The 19,302-nt window shown below is 44.2% G+C and overlaps 1 protein-coding gene across 6 annotated transcripts in view; it reads left to right on the top strand.

The window, feature by feature from the left end:
- MAP2 (microtubule associated protein 2) overlaps window positions 1-19,302 on the top strand; it is a 227,411-nt gene that overhangs the window by 72,977 nt on the left and 135,132 nt on the right. For all 6 annotated transcript variants that reach the window (XM_085299339.1, XM_085299338.1, XM_085299337.1 and 3 more), the window contains exon 3: window positions 17,134-17,190. The gene's annotated coding sequence lies outside the window, so the exon portion shown is untranslated. The remainder of the gene's footprint in view (window positions 1-17,133; window positions 17,191-19,302) is intronic.

Raw genomic sequence — 19,302 nt, 5'->3', positions numbered from 1 at the left:
GTATTGCAAAGCTTTCAGCACTGTGGGTTCCCTCTTCTTGCTAAGGCTTCTGGAGCAACCAGAATGCTTGTGGCCACATGCCCAAAGCACTGTGCAGCTCAGGCAGTGCTCTAGTTGCAGCCAGAGGCACTGATGTTTTCCCAAGTACAGACTGAAATCCCACTTCATTGCTGACCATTAAGTCTCCACACTCCCCCTCACTGGCAGGACCAGCCACTGAGCCATCACAGCATTGAAGTGGATCTGCTTGCAGCKTTGCCCAGGTGTTGGCATTTCAGAAATGCATCAAAGAGTTTTTAAGCCCTGGAGGTRGGTTACACTGAAACAGAACCATGAACCCAAAGAGGAGAGGCAAGACAAAATAGGAAAACCTAATGGATGAAGCACACTTGTTCTGTTCTAGCAATGTTTGTCCCGGGCCTGCTGTCGGTCCTGCAGCTTGGTGGCTTTCTAGCCTGTAACAGCTTCTGGGTCTRTACAAGTATTTCCCCCTTCCCGTCTGCATGAGAGCTCTCTGCTTTTCTCAGTCCTGGTCTTGTTTCCCCTCTGGCTCCGTCCCTCTCCGCCTGCCGAGTGCCTGGGCTCCAGAGGCGCCTTCAGCGCGGTGCACTGGATGCCCTTGGGGAAGGGGCAGCTTCGCCTCCTTGCGGGGGAGCCTGTTGCMCCCGGTGCTCAGCAGCGGGAGTCTGGCAGGCAGGCAGCCTTCCTCCGCACTGCTACAGCCTTTTAAAGGAGGGAGTGAAGCAGACGGCGCAGTGCTTGTACGTAATGAACAGCGAGCAAACGAATACGCTTGTTTGTGAGCTTGGGCTCTGCTCTTCAGCGTCTGTCCCGTGCTGAAGAGTGCTGGGCCTCGCCTTTGGATGCTCTGCTCCTGCTGATGGCCGAGCTTTGCTTAGAGRGCCTCTCGCCTCTTTCCAAAGGCTTGTCCCTCCGGTCTGGCTTTGCTCAGATGAGCTCTTCCCTGGGAGCAAACGGGCTTTTGGCAGGGCATTAATGTAGGGCTAGGCTCCACTTACTGCATAGCTGTTTCTCTGAATCTTTAGGTAAGTCATCAGAGAGGTTCTTTCTCTTTAAATCCATTTTTCTCTTTTTAAAGAATACTGTAGATTAGCTTTTAGTCTTCAGGAGCTTGATGGAACCTGGCTGCAGCAGGCGTTTGGCTGTCYTTCACTTAAGGAGACTGGTAGAGACATTAGATTTGTTCAGCCAAGGTCCATATGAACTCTAAGTGGTTTGGACTTGACTGTTCTTTTTCTGCCTTCAGGAGACTTTGTTTATCTGGGCTTTTCAGTGTTAGTCTTATTCTCAGCCTGTGCACTGCTCGCTGCAGATGTTCAGGCTGCACCCTTGCTTGCTTTCTGGGTTCCCTTCCATGTGGACTGGGAGCAGCAGGAGTGGGGAAGCTTTCCCCAAGCTTTCCGGCAAAGCCGACTCGCTGCCTTCAGACTATTCCCATGTTGTGTGAAGCCAACTGAAAATGCATCAACAGGTCTGAGCTGAGATGATGTCTCATCATTCTGCTCAGCCTTGCGTGTCTGTATTTACGTTGCCATTTGTGTGATACATAGCTGATAAGCATCTTGCAAGCGCATTCGACACCTGGTGTGCCAGGGCTGCTCTGGGACTGAGGCCTYGGGCTGCTGCGGTGTAGATAAATTGTAAACTGGCTCAAGTGATCCGTCATGGCCCTCTTTCCCCCTTCTGCCCCACCTCTCATCTCGCTTGCTCCTTTCTTACAGGGTATCAGTGCAGTAGCACTGAAGGAGCTTCTGYTCACGAGGAGTCTTTGTGGGCTGTGGAAAGAAAACAGTCAACTGGGCAGTGCAGGCAAGCATCAGTCATCACTAGCCTTGTTTTTTCAGGGAGAAATAAGGAGATTCAGTTCACTGCTTTTCAGGAATGAATGAAAGATTAATTCAGAACGGGAGATTCTTTTGGTCTTTTAAAGGGACAAAACCTTAAGCCACAAAAATTAAATAGCGACATGTGGAGTTGTAGTGAATAAAAGTAAAATGGAACAGCAAAAAAAAAAAAAAAGCCTTAAGCTTTTTAGCTTGTCTTGCTCTCAGAGTTCTCTATCAGATGGTAAACACCTGCTCAGTGCATAGATATTGGGGACATGCTGTCAGGAGACTTTTATCTTCAAGCGGTACCTATTTTTTTGTGCTCTGCTTTCGGCTCATCAGATTTCGCGTTGCTGAGTAGAAAGCACCTCACAGGATCACAGAATGGTTGAGATTGGCAGGGACTCACCCCTGGAGATCATCTAGTCCAACCCCCTGCTCAAGCAGGGTCGCCTAGAGCACGTTKCACAGGATCATGTCCAGGTGGGTTTTGAGTATCTCCAGAGAAGGAGACTCCACAACTTCTCTGGGCAACTTGACCGTTTATTGGTCACAGTGACTTGTTTTTCAAGTTCCTGAAATGTAAAATTGTTTSTATCAAGACATAAAAAATAGTATACAGTTCTTTCTGCCTTGTTGAAATGTTGGAGTCAAGCTGAACAAATGGGTATGTATACACATGCAAGTGAAAAACAGCTTATATAGAGCAGGCGTCCACACTTGGTTTCTCTCTTGTTTAAGGAGAAGGGAAGAAACAAGGAGAAAGGCTTTAAGAATAGGTGGGGAAAGTGAAAAGAAAGCACTGTTCTGTTCTGCTTACACCCATGACATGTTCTCTGGGTTCTTGAAAGCAGTTTGACAAACAGTTCATCACAGGTACTAAACAGCTTTCAGTTAAGGATTGAGAAATGCGTTGCAAAGCGAAATTACATGTGCCTCCTGGCACCACTGGAAGACGAGTAAGCAGCATTTGGTCCATTTGGGACAGCCGGGGCAAATGAGAACCAGAAGGTGGAGCAGTGCAGTAAAGGATGTGCTGGGGGTCTGTGCAGCTTTGGGGTTCAGCAGGGAGGGAGCACTTATGCCACGTGCAAGACATTTAGTGTTCCCGCTGGGGCAGCAGCGTGCGAAGGAAGGTGACACGGCTGCGGAAGCCGTATGCTCTGGCGGGCTGGTAGGGTCACGGGCCTCCAACAGGGGCCTGGGTGCAGTGCAAGCAGGACACTTGCAATGGGAAGGGTGAGCAAGGTGGCGTGTGCTGGGGCAGAGCAGACGCGTCAGCAAGCACAGTCCTTGAGTGGCAATGGAGGAAGAGGGGAAACTGAGCGGAAGAGGGTTTAGAGATGCAAAGAAAAAGCAGAAAGGGGAAAGAAATGGAAAGAAGCAAAACAGCGAGAAAAWATTAAGTATTACAGCAAATAGGTTGAGGAGCAAGGGGAAAAGGATGGAAGAAATAGAGCGCTAGTAATATAAGCTGGTATTTATCTAATTTATATTTATTTGAGCTTTCTTCTATATTTATAATAAATACAAAAACCTTTCAGAATTCTAAATATTTCAGGAGAATACAGTGTTTGCATAGTCCTAAACCTTTGTGAGCCTCAGATCAGAGAYTTTCAGACCAGATGTGGCCTGCGAGTAGTGACTGAAGAAGTGGAAATCAGAGGATAAGATAAGCCTGTGCATTTTTAAAGAAGGTTTGAATACTTGTAAGACTACCACAGCTTTTAAGTGTGTTTAATGACTGAAAAAAAACAGTTAAACTTTCAGAGTAACAGAAYATTTGGGAATTTGGGAAAGGTGGGAGACAGGAGTCAGTCAGTCTAACAGTTGATAGGTGGGGCATGTAGAGAGATGTATTGTTACTGAGATGCTGTTCTCAGCCGCTCCAAAATGTAGAGGGAAAAGCAAGCCCTTTCTCACTGCTGCTGTCTTTTGCTGAACCTTGGCATATGTTCCTTACGTGATTTGCCTCTGTAATGTTGAACTCTGCCCTAGCGAGCGGCTGGAGGAGAGAGCAGAGAAGACATCTGTGAATATAACAGTGGGGAACAGCAGCGAGAAGAAAATGTGTTATGAGAAGGCTGATTTCATTATGGGCCCCATCCTGGCAGACTCAAAAGGGTCAGCGACTGGAAGCGGCCTAGATCCAGCAAGAAATACCAGCAAACACAGTCGGGGGGGGGGGGGAGAGAAAGGGGCTAAATGGAGGAAAAGCATGTTTCACAGCATTGCAATGGTTAAAGCTCAGATGCCTGGATTTCTAGTGCCCAGATGTAACCAGAAAGACTTAGTGTGAGTTTTTCCAGAATTCCTGGTCCTTTGATGGTCTTAACAGATGATATCTTGCAGCAAAGAATCAGAATATCCTGGGGAAATATTGGGTGTTAACAAAGGCTCAAGCAGGGTCTTTTCACTTGTGAAATTTCTGACTTTCRACCTAGCAACTTTCTGCAGCAGGTGCAGGTATCTTGTATTTYGTTTGCATGAGAAATTTTGGCATAAAATATATATAATTTTTGTTTATTAAAGCTTTTCACGAATTATTAATAACTTTTCATTGTTTCCCTTTATTAAGGAATGAAATAGTAACTTCTCTCACTGTTCTTCAAAGTTAAACCTCTAAATAGGAAGGAATAAAAAAGAAATGAGGTTGGAGAGGGAGCTGGCACTTCTTTTCCAAATGAACACAAAGGCTGATTTTGTGCTTTAAGAACATCACATGTACAATGAACAGAAAATCAATCCTATAATGAAACCCTTTCCTTTTTCACTAATCTTTTGTCCTGTGAAAGCTCTGTCAGGCAGAAGGCTTATATTTGAGTGTAAACAATGAAATGTTGCTAGTTATCCAAGTTCTGAGGTTTCTAGTTTGCATTGACTGGAAAGCAATTAAAAATGATTAATGAGRACAGCACAAAATATTAGGCAATTTGCAAGTCATATGAATAAGGGCTGTTATTAGCTGAGCTGAATACCGTGCTTAGTGTACTCAAGCTGTCTTGGGGTTTGCTCTCTAGTATAAGCGCGTGTCGAGGCTCTTCAGTAGCTGGGAGAYAGGTGGGTGCCTTTGGGGTGATCTGTCATGCTGAGCCAGGTGGGGGGATGGCCTTGATGTGTGCTGAAAAGCCTCCAGTTGTGGCACAGCTGTGGAGGTGTTTCCAAGCCAAGCAAATAGCCCACTCTGATCAAGAACTGAAAAGCTGTTTCCAGGGAGACTCAGTTAAGACTGTCATTGAAGGTATCAGCAAATAACRTAATGCCCAAAAGCTGGGAATTACAAAGGTGACACTACGTGTGTTAGGGATCCCCATTACCTGCAGTGACTAATGCAAAGGTGAAACAYTGTCTTTGTAATCTTAATTCTACCTTTTAAGCCTGTACAGCTTCGTGCTTCTGTCTGTGAAGTGCAGCCAGGAATAGGCTCCTGAGGGCGCTGATCTGCCGCATTACCTGAGTTGAGTAGCGATTGCGGTGCAAGTGGTCCCATTCGTTTCAGGTGGGATACTCACAGCACGCAGGGGAAGGTGGCTTGAACAAATCTGGTAGAACAGCAGTGCATGGATTTCCCCCCCTCTTTTTTAAGGCATTTCATTCCTGCTGGGTTTTCATGAACACTTTTTTTCCCCCAAAATATGGCAGAGAGCTGGTAAAATTAATGTGCCTTTTGTTTGTCTCTTACACAGTTTGATTACTCAAACCTGTGCAATACTCAAGACTTTGAACCAGAGGCTGACATAAATGTGCCTAAGTCCAGTGGTGATGGCCTTTAAAGGTATCTATGGAAATCCCGTTGTCCAAGATTAGCCTCCTGAACTGTCCTGAGGGGACAGTCATGGTACACCTTGCAGGTAATGTTTGAGCTGATTCTGTCTACAAGGCCAACTTGTAAAAGAACTGAGAGCTCAAGCTTATTTAAACCTCCTGTCAACCACTTGCAGAGAACTGTCAGAGTTAGGAAGCAGCTCAGGATGGATGCTTGTTAATATTCATCCCTTAATGATTTATGAGGCTAAAAAATGCAACACTTTGTATTTCACTGCTGCAGTATCCTCTCCTTGTTTAATGTTGCTAGTGGAGAACTTGCCTCCAAAAGGTTGTTCAGACACCATCAGCTGAATAAGGCTTTTCAGATGCCTCTGTCTGCATTAGTAATGGRTTTACTTGCTCTCATTTTACAAAGGAACTATTTCTTTTAAATATAAYGCCCTCCTTCCCATCTTGCACCCCCAGTGATACCACCGTCAGAATTCTCATTACAGCCCTCTTTCATCCCTGTATCTGATGTTGGCTGAAAASGTCTTTGTCTTCGATTTTCTTCAATTATTAATGATTCAGTTGTATTCTTTTTGCCAATTGGTGCAGAGAGAACGTTGGAGCAAATAYGTATTAGTTATTCCATTTATTATATCATCATTTTTCCTTCTGTGGTCTTTTTTAATAGTGCARTGCTCCTGGTTTTCTGCTTGCAGGTTCCACATCGTTGCTCTGGGCTTCTGCTCAAATTTCAGAGTCATCGTGCCCAAAGACCAACTTTGGTTATGAGCTCTYTACAAAGAAGCAAGGATGCTCCTTGTCAGTGCTACAAGCACCTGTATTCTTGAATTTTTCTCTTGGAATTTAACATGTGGACCAACAGCTTTGTCTGGCCCAGTCCCATTCTGTGGACTGGCTGGAAGTCTAGGGGATGGCAGGTCACCAACTTCATAGAGCTATTGTGTTCCCAGACCCAAACTTAATATCTCAGCAGCACTCTGAAAAAGCAAGGGCCTTGCCTTGGTCCTCTCCCCAGCCCACAGAGGTGCTCCGGCAGCAAAGAAGGGAGCAGGAGGTGGAATTTGCTAGCGGAAGAGCTGCAGGGCTTGTCATGCCTGACTTCAGGGCTACCGGCTGTGTCCTTAGGGAGACCAACCTTCATGTGGCAGGAGCCGTTTCAGCACTGTGGCTTCTGACTTGGGTTCTGGCAGATGAAAAGAAGGCAATATAAATGAGGCCTGCCTTGTGGCTCACATGATTTTGGYGGCGGGGACTGTACTGGGTGCCCACTCTATGCATAATCTGGGTTGCACAGTTCCTGGAACCAGGCACATATAAACTAGGACCATAGGAGGACACCTGGACCTTCATTCAGCTTGACCTACCCTCCTTCATTGCATTTTCTGGTGCTTTACCATTAGAAGGTTTTTTTTGTTTGTTTATTTCTTTTTAATGCATCACCATTGCCGTTACTTAACCTAGTGAATTCTTGTTCCTCTCCTGACCAAGTCAGTTTAGAATGTTRTTGATTGCTTCATATTCCTAAACAATATACTCCAGAAGATTTTTGTTGCTCTTTTGTTTTCTCTTCTTTAGGGTTTCAGATAAGTTTCGCTAATCTTTATGAGGAAAGATTAAAAGAATGTTTTTGTAAACTCTCCTCTCCTTYTGCCTGTATCTGGACTCTTCACAGTTTGCCACCATCTTTCTTACTGTGCACGAGCCTAATTTTGGCACTTCTCCAGCTGAGACAYCACCACCACAAAGAGAATGGAATAATTTTATCAGTGTTTTGGGTACAGCATCCCCATTAAGATAAATAAAAATGTGATTTGTCTTTTTTTGCCCACAGTGAACCTTTTCCTGCTAAGCTACTGCCTAGCTACTGATTTCCTGTTTGTCTAGTTGTATATTTGAGCCTCTTTTTTCACTATGTTCTTAAGCCTTTTTCTTGATTATTGACATTTAGATCCAGGAGGTGTTTTGCCGTATACTGTGATCATAGGTTTTGGACCTGCTTTCCGGAGTAAGAAAAGCTCTTTCATACTTGATATCATATGTAAATTTTATATTTTATAAGTGCAGAGGAAAAAATGAGATCGGTTTGCTGGGATTTGTTATTGACAAACTCAGCAGCTTTATCTTTTTTAGTCATGTTACTCCTCTCCAGATGTTTGGAAATTGCTTGTTTAATATTTTGTTCCAAAATACTTGCAGGAATGAGGTTAAGCTGACTGGTTTATAATTTCTCATGACTTCCTTTTAAAAGATATTGCTATGTTTGATCTTTTCTGAATCTGTTCTGAAATCTTATGTGCTCTTCTTCAGTAAGTAAGGATTTTCAAAATTCCCTGAACTATGTCTGTCTTGTTTGAGCGTTCTTTAACCTGTTCTTCCCTATTCTGACCCAAGRTTCTGCTTCATTTTAAAATTCGTTGCATAAAGTATTTGTTCATAGCTTCTTATTTATGAAAACGAAGGCAGATCTTCGTGCTATTCTTCTGTGCATGTTTGCTATGCTTCTCTGGTGATCCATGACTTCCCTATCTGCTTTTCAGGTTGCAGTGAACCTTTTCAAGTTGTTTTTGTCAGTACTCTGGTGTTGCTTTAGGTCGCCGTTCCAGTGAACGGTAGTACCATGTTTTGAATGTAGCGTAAGCCAGGGTCCAGATGGCTTACAGCACGAAGAATTTCCACGGTGGTTGAAGAAACGGTGCGGAAGGTTCCCTGGCCTCCTGGCAGTACTACTGTTTGGGCTGCCACTGAGCAGAGTACTTGTTCATCCAAAAGGAGGTCACATTGTGAGGATGCTTGAGGTATATCAGATAGATTTCAAAGTCCTCTGTTTATCTGAAATACTGTTTTGCCTAATGGCATTCTTGTCTTCCATCCTGTTCTGTTAAACAAGGTTTGACTGTAATTATGTTACACCTTCCAGAAGTTTCCCTGGTGATGGCAATTGGATTTGGCATCTTCGACTTCCTACCCTGAACTGGTGGACAGTGTAACTGAGCACTGTGAAACAGCTGCTGCTTTTCACCCTGAAGGCAACTACCTCCGAGAGACAAGTGAAGTAATTCTCGGGTAGAGGGAGCTCCAAAGTCGTTTCAGACAGTGCTCTGAAACTAGAGTGAATGATACCAATGTTTAAGTTACCAAATTCAAGTTGCCAGTCATCAAACGCATTTTAGTCTTGGTGTAGCGGCTCCTGACTCAATGGAGCTGTGGCTGATTTAAGTGTGTATAAGCGAAGGGGGAATCAGCATCATCGTGTTACCCGTGGGAAATGTGCTTTTATGGTGATGAAAACAAGAATCAGGCACGAGTAGCTAACAAATTAGCCTGCAGTATCTGCTGTGTTCRTTTCACAGCAAACCTAACAGAATCCGCTAGGAGCTTTGCAGAGGGGTCCTCTGCGAAGAGGACGTGTGCAGCGCTCGGTACMGGTCGCCTTTTTAGCTAAAGTGCTTTAAGAGTATGCATAAAAAACAAGTTCTGATACAAGTGTCCTGAAGTCATGGAAGTGCTTCTGCTTGTGTTAGCTGGGTTTTGTCTTAGATGCCATTARTTATTAATTAATTAAATAATAATAGCCAGGTGGCTAATTTAGGGTTAGTTTCACTGAAAATGTGCAGCCTATGAAGGAAGGCTGTTGGATAGGTTCCTCTCCGTGCAGAGAACTGAGGCTACGAGGCATACGCGGAATAGCGCSGTCGCCTCGTCCCAGCGTGGTGTCGCGTCTGCGTGAATGTGGGTCAGGCTGGCTAGTCGGCAGCGTTCTCCTRCGGCGACTCTTGTTGCCTCACCTCCTCGGGGAGGACGGAGCYGCCTCCTTTGCGCCCGCCTGAGCTGCTGGTGGTTCTTGCATGCGTTTCTGCCTAGCTGCCTGTGATACATGAGGAGTTGCTAAGTGAGAAGCAATTCAAACCAATTCTGCTGTACATTACTATGTGTTACTGCAATTTCTATCGTCTGGGTAGCTAGATTTGATGTCAAGGAGGTGGCAAATTATTAGACCTGGCCAATTATTTTTAGATTTCTTAAATGACAGTGTGGCTAGTGGAGAAAATAGCTAGTTTCTAATGGCAGCTTTTAGGAAGGCCAGGATTTAGCTACTAGGAAAGATATCTCTGAAGAAAGACTGCTTTTAAAATTCATTTATTAGCATAGTGAAAATGAAGAATGTAATGCCATTTTTTTTCTGGGCATGCAGATGCAGACTCACTTCAGCAAAACCTGTTTTCAGTAGTGCATTTCACTTGCATGCCACAGAATCAAACAGACTTAGGCTGTTGCTCACACACAGTCCTGAACTTAAATGGAATTGAAATACTGTTCAAAACCCACAATTAAGCACAATAGATCATTTGTATATTTTACATTGCAGTTGCTGCTGGATGTATATTTAAGACCATGCCCACTCAAAGATTACATTTTTAATTGCATGCCATGCAAAATCTGATTCAACAAATGATTCATGATTGTAAAATGTTACTTATAAATTTAATGCAGAATAATAACTAAAGCTTTTGTAATGAAGTGTGACACAACAGTTAACTACGTAATCTAGTGTTTCTTCCATTAAGTGAAGTACAAACTGGCATTTGAGTAATATCACAGTAACTATGATATTTTGGTATAAGCAAAATTTGTGTCTTGACTCATCATCCATTGGTCGGCTAAGAGACAGAAATGAGCAGAAGAAGCTGTAGTTTTTGTATCTGCAGTATTTTCTTAGTCATAAGCCAGGGGATAGCACGGAGAAATACTCGGTGCCTCTGAGATCCATGTCATGAGACAGCCGTTTGCAGGGTGGCCGGACAGGCAGGTCCTGTGAGTGCCCAGAGCAGTTCTCTTGGCACCCTGCCTGAGGGGCGCCAGCGCACCCAGGGCTGCCTCGAGGGTTAAGGCTGGGGATTGAACCTGGAGGTGTCGACTYGTTATGATCTAGTCTCTGAAGGGCCCATTTCCCAGTCAAGGCTGAGGTGTAATGGGAAAGTTGATCTTGCTTTTCAACATTAACTGGCAAATTTGAATCCTGTAACTTCAGGGGCTTGGTTTAAGCATCTGTTTGGTTCAGCAGTGTGTTGGGCAACCACTTTCCTACTAGAGACTTGACAAGAAAGAAGWAATGGCAGAGCTTCCTCTGAAGCTMGGACAAGGTTAAGGAGGAAGGACTAATGCAGGCAAGCAGAGTAAACCAAGGAGGTCAAGGACATTGTGCTGCACGTATGCTTTGGGCTTTTCTCAGCTTTTCTCTGTCTTGTACCTGCTGGGTAGAGTCAAGGGTTGTTAGATACTGGAGAGAAGGAGGTGAAATGAAGGATGCAAAATGAAGAGTGGGCTGTAATGGAAGTGAAAGGAGGGACATGGGGAACACCTGGAATGAGAATGGAGCAGTGCTTGGAAGAGAGCTGGGAGGCAGCTTTGGAGCAAACAGCTGATTAGAAGTGAGGTTTTGAGAAACGGAATTAAAAAGGGGGCGGTGGTGAATCCTGGGTCCTTCACAGGGCCAAGCACTTGTGTGATTGCCTGTGGCCATGTGGATTGTCTCCATCACTTGTTTGTGCGTGARGGAGTGTTTGTAGGAGAAATGGTATCTTTAAGTAAACCAGAGGATTAATCACTGTTTGTGCTTTGACTGCTGTGTGCACCAACACTGCTCTAATAAGACAGTTTGCCTGAGAACTTGACTTSCCTTATATCCTTTGGTTGCTGTGGCTATCATTTATGTGGTAATGAAAAATTAGGCAATTTGTGTCCTGGCAGGAAATGGAATTAAAATGAAAAGAAAAGAAGAATAACTCACCTCTTTTACCTGCATGTTTGAAACRGTAAGGAAAGCTAGTGTAGGCACTGCAGTAGCTCTGGGCTGTAAGGCAGGAGTTTTGTGTCAGCTTGTCTGATCTTTGAGCTTCCCTTTAGTGCAGTGTTGACTCCATGACTTGCTTTCTCAGCCTCCAAAGACTCTGTGCTCCTGTACGTGTACGGTTCAGCAATTTGTTTTCATAAAAAGCCGTGGCGCTCTCAAGGGGCATGGGTTTCTTGAGCAGTGTTGACGCCGTCAATTATTTCTGGTATTTCAGGCTCGTGGAAGCGACTGGAAAGTGCAGGYGTCTTCCAGGGACTGGGGAAGTCTTCATGGCCAGCGGGTTCGTGGCAAGGCGCTTGCAGGCTGCGCCGATGGGGAGACATTAGATGAGTTGACAGATGTTTTAGTGGTTCTCTGAGGTTTGCTCCTGTGATTTGTGTTCTGCCACACTGAAATTTGGACTGTGACTCTACTTGCTCATTTGTTTGCTTTTTCTACTTCTCTGTGGGTGGCTTTTGAGCTTGGGGTGTTTAGACCAACTGTCACTGACCCTTGCACCTCTGAAGCCGAGTGCTGCGTGAGATTGAACTGCTCCCTTCCAYGTGCTGCACCCAGGGCAGGATTGGTGGATTATTATGGGGTTATACAAAAACTTACATTGCAGCTGTTATTAGTAGCTTTATCATATATAAATAGGAGTTTGGGGGCCTAGCAGGAGCCTTTTCTGCATTTTGATTTTGTACGCTTTTGCTCTCATTGGGATTTAAGCTAGAAACCAAGGATTCCCTAAGAAAGCCAGGAATATGTTTCTCTTGTAGCTTGCAAGGGTTCTGTGCAGCTTTGGTTGTTCTGAAAAGCAGGCTTGGAAGGATTTGAATACACTGTATCTTTCAACTTGATTTCAGCAACATGCTGGCGCAGAGCAAAGTGGAAATTGGAGCTACCTTTCTAGGTATTCTTCAAATGTATTATTTAGTTAAGAAGATTCAGCTTGGATTCACAAAAGAGAGATCATGCCTGAAAGTATCTGTCTGACAGTTTTAAAACAAGTAACAAGCTGTGATGGCAAGGAGAAAGAGTGGACATAATTTGCCTGGGTTTTGAAGGCTCATTTTTATAATCATGCCATACAGAAGCCAAGGTTAAGTCAGTTGGTGCAAAATAATGAGCTGCGATGCTCAGTGTGAAGGTGCCTTTGCATGGAGGCTGTGTCGCCGCTACATATAATAAGCTCAGTTTATCAATAGGCTGGGAGGAAGGACAGGTAAGTCCCGTCAAGATGATGGATCTGCTGAGGATGCAAAGCTGGAGGACCCAGTGGGTGTAAAGGAAATAGTGTGAATCAAAAGGCTCTGCATAGGCTACCTGCATGAGATGGGTAGGTAAGCAGTGATACACTTGTTCTCTGGGGAAAAAATGTAACAAGGAGACTCAAGGCAAAACCAGGGTCTCCCTGCACCCTGGAACTTCCTACCCTGACTTTTAAAATCCTTTACACCTTGCTACCCGCAGAAGCTGCTAACTCAGCCTGCAGCTTTTCCCAGCTCCTCCCCGCCATGGTCGTCTCTGTATCAGTAACCATAGAGATGCCGACGGCGGCTCCAGCCTCAGCCCTCCTTGCTGTGGAGCCCCGATGGAAGAGCTAGCGTGGTATGCTGCATGGGTTATTCCACAACTGATTAATTTCCTTGTGTTCTATTTTCTCCTCCTCAAGCGGAAAAACCAGAAAAAACAGGTTCTTCCTCAGATAGCTGGTAAAATAGAATACTCAGATGTTTAGTGGAGAAACGGGCAATGCTTGCAGAGCATGGGGCAGCAACCTTCTCTCAGCTTCCCCACGCAGGCAGCCGTCCCCATTTACTGCTGTGAATTGTAAGACAATAGGGTSTAAAAAGAAAAGTTCCTTATTCCAGGGCTATTTTTACCTGAGTCGTGCAGTTTYTGTTCAACAGACTTATTCCTCTTAATCTACAGTACTGATCATATTGGATGCTATTTTAAGCATTGCATAAAATCTTCACCCAGTCTTTGCTAAAAGGAAGCGACCAACTCCCAAGCGTTTTGTTACAGGCTGGTCGCAAGCTTTCAGCAGTGATTTGAGCAGAATGATCCAGAGCTGAGGCTCTGGGAGTGTCCTCCAGCCTGCCTYGGTGGCAGAGGTTGTGTGTGTGACCTTCAGCTGTCTTTCTTCCCTTATCCTTAAAATGAGAACGCTACCGCCTGCCTTTTGTGTTTCTGCTCTGTTAAATAATCTGTTAGATCATCTCCTGTTTTACCCAGCACCTTGCGCAGTGGGACCCAGCATGTGGCTGGATTTTCCARGCATTCCTACAATACAGTAATGAAACTGAGTGCACTGACTTTCACGAACCTTTAAATTAAAGAGAAAATCCCACCTATACATACAGGATCTTTGAAGTTTAGACTAAAGTTTAGTCTTGGTCTCACAAGCCTGTTTATTGAGACTAAATTTCTTTATTCCTTTCTGAGAGGTAGGGTGCAGAACACGTGTGCTACCTAGCATTGGTTTGATAGTTTAAGCATTTCCAGTACCTTGATTTATTGACATACTTAATGTTTTGATTTTCATTTTGCTTAGAAGCATTCCTATTTCACTGTGGTGTGGTGCAAGAATTTCATGTGATGAGTTTGCTTTGTAGCTGATCCTTGAAGAATTTTTTGAGCTAGGGAACATATAGTTAAATCTAAGACAGAACTAAGCATTCTCTGTATTCCAGCATTTAGCTGGATTAGGCCCTTTATCACTGTCTCCTCTTGGGCTTTTTGTCTTGTCAGAAATGTATGAAATGCTTTTGCAAAGCTTTACAGGAATATGAAAAGACATATGGGAGAGCAGCCAGGACAAGTTTTATAATTAAGATTGTCTTCTATTTGCTCTAACTTCTTACAAGACTGTTTGCCAAGGACTGTTTCAGTAGATTGGGTCCCTGGTAATCCTTGCATGGGCAGAGTGAAGGTGGTTTAGTTCCTTGCCAGAGAKTCAGTCATGGGCTCCAGAGTGTAGGACACAGCTTGGGGAAATGTGTCACTCCATGGTGAACCGCATGAGGTCTGTCAGGAACATCTGCAAGAAATTTAAGGACAATTTTGAGGACTTCTTGTTATCCTTCCCCTCTGCCTGCTCTGTGCTGTTGTTTCTGGGACTTCCCAGAGGTCCTAGTAGCTTTGGGGAAAGAGAAGGTGGTGGAAAAGAGCTGTGGAAGYGAGAGAGAGACCACAGTGATGCTGTGAACAGCCCCAACAGTGAAATGGTGGAGCTGAGAAGGACGAGGGCAGCATTAGAGCTTCCTTAGTTTCTGCAGCAGATCAGCTCTGTGGTGGGAGGTTTGGCAGCAGCAGGCACCCCTTTCGATGAGTCACRGGAGGCTTTCTCAGAGGAAGGGTCTAAGAATTGTGCTGGAACTGCTCTGACTTGTTTTTCTGTCCTTTCCGAAGGCCTTTTCACTGCCATGCAAATATGCGCTCCACCATCCTCCTTGTCTCGTGCAGGCTGTCTTTGGGGTTAGCGTCTTCTTTTTCCTCTTCCTCCTCCTCGCTGCTGCAGTGATTAGAGTGGGGGAAACCTGTCAGGTCGAGGCAGTTGCGATTAATGAAGATACTTGGATCTGCTTATATACAGCCATGCGGAGGGACGCCCTTTTGTTGATACAAAGTTTGACAGCGGGGTGGAAAGCTTTCGCTAGAGTAGCCATGGCTGTGGGGTAAGCGGGGAGAGTACTGACTCCCTTCACAGTCTTCCACCCTAAGCTGGTGGAGAGGTGCCCTGGGAGTCCATGGGAGATTTGTTACTGCTTCCTGCGAGTCCCACGTCCCTCTCAAAGATTTGTTGGATCTCTTCCTATTTCTCGTGGTGGGAAGACGTTTCCTTCTTCTGTTGACAGCTTTCCCTCTTGAGGGGTTTGCTGTCGTAGTGACCCTCTGGGAAGAGATGCAACAACTTAGTGTTGGGAATTGGATCTAGCTGGCTTGTGTGTCCTGACCGGCAGGACACTGAAGCCCATCTTCAGGCTTTCCCAARGTGGTCGCTCCCATTGGTTTCTGTTGGCTGCCCCTTTGCTAGAAGTCACCACGTGCTGATGCAGATGTTTCATCATAGAGTTACAAAGCTCAAAAAGAAACCGAACTTAAATCTCTCAAATCTGCTCAGATTCTGATCCTAGTGAAGCACTGGGTTCAGCTGTTTGATWTCAGGTAGCAGAGCATGAGCTCATCTTTCAACCTTCACACACGCATGCGTGTGTGCGCGTGCTCTCTGCCTCCCTCCTCGCTGCTTTTTTATTTTTCTTTRTTTTTTATTTTTTAATTCCTTCATCCTTTTCCTACTCTTCTCTCTGGCTCCTGTCCCTCCCCAGTTGTGCCCTGTCTTCCCCCAAAACACCCACTGATTTCTGAGACCACCTTTAGCGGGGCGGAGGGGGTTGTTCACAGGTAGGTTCTTYGGAAGAAAGCCTCAAAATAGTCAGGGGAGACTGGGACTGCACAGTGGTGGTAAAACAGGACCCCTGAAAGATGCTCACTTGTGAGCTGAACTGTGCAGTGAGCACTGTGATAGTCTTGCAGGGTCCCTACTCATCCCTAAAATCCTGCAACACTTCTGAATTTCCCCTGTGTTTTTCACCRGTGTGAGTGAGCAAACTCAAGGCTCAAATAACAGCAGAAGCGAGCTGGTTCCAAAGTGAAAACAGAAGCGGTAGGTAGAAAATAAAGGGAGAGAGCAAATCACCCTCCTAATCAGTAATGCAGAAATCGGTAAATCCCTCGAGACCGCCTTTTCAGTGTGTACCATCCGTAAAACCTGTTTAGGATTGGGATTGGCGCAGCAACTGAAAGCGGGTGCACTGCTGTCTGTGTGCAGGGCGTGCTTGCGTGTGCTTTGGCAGCAGCACAAAAGAAACCAGTTGATGATATTCATAGGATTAAAGGCCTGATTCCTGGGGACGTACTTGGTTGGATGCAATTAAAATGCCTGTCAGGCATTCGATACCAGCAACTCCTTGACGAACTGCTTAAGCAGAGGCGAGGTGCAGCATCCTATTGTAAGTGGCTGATGGCGGAGCCGGCTGGTTTGTCATCATTCTCGAAAATTCGGTGGCCAGTGAACTCCCTCTTCCTCTCCCACTCACCCTCTTTTCCTTTTCACCACTGCGGGGACTTCTCCTAATTTGCAGTTTTCCTTTTCCTGACGTACACATGGTAGATACAAGCTGGTGGCTTGCAGACTGCGTCTGTCTGGAGATAGGCAGCGAGCCGATGGATAACAACACTCCAGGAGAGTGATTATGCAGCAGTTATTTAAGGATAGGCTTTTGTGGTATGGCAGCATATGAGCTGGTAATGATTTTCTTTTAAAAATGTCAGCTTTATTTGCTTTCTGAAGAGCTGAAAGWGTACCACCTTTGTGCGGTAGATTTTTGGGTTTAGTGTGCTGTAGATTAAATTCTGTAGTGCTGTGCATTGAGTGAATTAAAATGCAGAAGTAATGAACTTCTGTGTGTCTGTAAATATATATTTATGTGTTGCATACATAATATATATATGCACACACCTTCATATACACATATATTCACGTAGGTRTATTTATGTGCATGCATCTATATCTTTGTATAATGGGGGAAAAAAACTTTTCTCATAGCTGAAAAACTGTTTTTCATCAAAAATATTTTCGTTTTTTCCCCCATCGTTTGTTTATATTAACAGATTCTCCAGCGTATAGGCTTGGACGTGACGCACTGACTGGAATCTGCTTGTTCACAGGTAGGACACCTCTATATTTGAATATACTGTTAAAGAATTTGGAATTGCGAAGGAAAAATCCTGATAGATGTTGTGGGTGTGTGGTTTTTTGGTTTTGGGTTTGTTTTTTGTTTTAAACAGTAGGTATTCTTTCTCATCTATCTATTCGTCTGTGTTGCAGCTTTGTATAGGTGTTCAAATTGTCTCGGTATTTTTGACATGTATGCATAAGCTCCAGCTATTTAAGGAGCCCTTTCAGCTACAGTGGCTACCAAAAGGCAAAACACAAACTTCAGTGCTTACCTGCTGTCTTGATTTAATATACTGAGAGTATCAAAGCATCTCCATCCATTTTAGACATTGATTCTTTTTAACATAGTTTTTGGCATCAATGAGATCTTTGCAGGCTAGCAAGAACAGGGTTAAACTCACCGGCTTGCTCAGGGCAGGTACAGTCTATCGCAGCACAGAGCAGAAAGCATAGTGGTGGTTTCATACGGTATTGTTTTCGTGGAGGAGGGARATTTCTTCTAACCCATTCACTGCTGCCAAAAACCTGTATGGATCTCATTTTTGTGCACAACCTTTCAGTGACCTGGCAGTGCTGGAAGTGCATCTATCAGATGAGTTTTTTGACCTATCACCAGCATTTCAGAAATTATTTCTATGTGTCAACATGAAGGAAACAGCCTGTTTTTTATGACAATGCCATTTCTAGCTCCCAAGAGAAGCTCGTTGTCCTCTTCACTCTAATATTTTTTTGCCTTTGGTTGATTTAACCCTTTGAGACTGTAAATGCAGTGAATATGGCTTAAGCAGATAAAGGGAGAATGTGGAATAAAACCCTGCAGAATCAGACCCAGTAGGTGATTTTCTCTGGATTGGTCTTTCAGATGTGTCCAAGTAGTTAAAGAATGTAGATCTCATTGATCTGTGGTAGGGACTGTGCCTTTTGAAGAAAAACAGAACAAAAAACCCCACTCCGACAACTAGGCAGAATTTAAAATCTCCTTCTGCCTTGGTGGAGAGAGGTAAAAGCATGCCCATCACCTATTCACTTCTCAGATGCCACTTCTCTCCCAGTACCTTCCAAACCAGACTTAATCATGTGCGTTCTTCTCAGAYGTCACAAAACTGATAGCTCTGTATTTAGACTTAAAAGTAGTTTGTAGAGCAGCAGTCAGAATTTGCATATGCTTTTTAGTATGAAGCTTCAGGGTGCCTTTTGAAAAGGAGAGTAAAAATGGTAAGAAATTCTTCAGGAACAACAGATCATGTTTTATTTCTAGCCTGGATAAAGCGGAATASTGGTAGCTCTGTGAAAAGCCTGGTCTTTGGAAATGTCTGGTGTGGTTCCCTGGACAAGCAGGAACCTCAAGCCAGAAGAACTTCAGGATTGGCAAGAATTTGGGCCACTGCTGGCAGCAGTGGGTGCCCGTGAAATTTGGTGCATAAGCAGTTTCATGGCAATAAATTGATAAAGCTGATTGATAGATACCTTCTTGGGGGGAAAACATTAGTGATCTTTTTTTCAGGTATTTTGTCTCCTATTTTTCTTGCAGGTAGTTCTATTTCTCATTTTCCTGTTCTGCACATCCTTCTGTTCTCTAGGCCCTTCTGTTCTTTCTGTCTCTGGCAGAAGGCTTCTTGGCTTCTGGATTTTCCTGGCTAAATAAAATTCTTTAAAAGAATCCTTTATTTGTTAGTTTTTATAAGTTACTTTTAATACTATTTCCTCCTGGTATCTATTATCACTAGACTCATTAAAATAGAAAGGCATGAAGTAAATAGTGTATAAAATGCTTTAATTCTTGAAAAATGCATTCTATGCTCTTTTTTAGCTAAGGGAAAGAAGTGCTTTTCCTTTCCTCTACTTTTAATTTCACTTCCATTATCCAAGGGCAGCAAGCCAGACTGCAGTCTCATTCTGATTTCATTAATGTTTTGCAAAGCTCTGTCTCAAGGACTAACGCTGCTTGCTGGTCTTGATGTCAACATCCAAGGTTTTGCTGCAGTACTGGAGAAGAGAAAAGGAGAGTTCTCTCACAAATAGAGGTGATGGCATTGMTAGCAGGCAAGTAGAATTGCCTAGTTTTCCGCAATATCAGTGGATAATGAGTCAAAATGTTTGAT

Source organism: Rhea americana, unplaced genomic scaffold, assembly GCF_003343005.1.
Source record: "Rhea americana isolate MKP2758 unplaced genomic scaffold, rheAme1 scaffold_15, whole genome shotgun sequence".
NCBI classification, from domain to species: domain Eukaryota; kingdom Metazoa; phylum Chordata; class Aves; order Rheiformes; family Rheidae; genus Rhea; species Rhea americana.
This window is presented reverse-complemented; position numbering and strand designations above follow the sequence as displayed.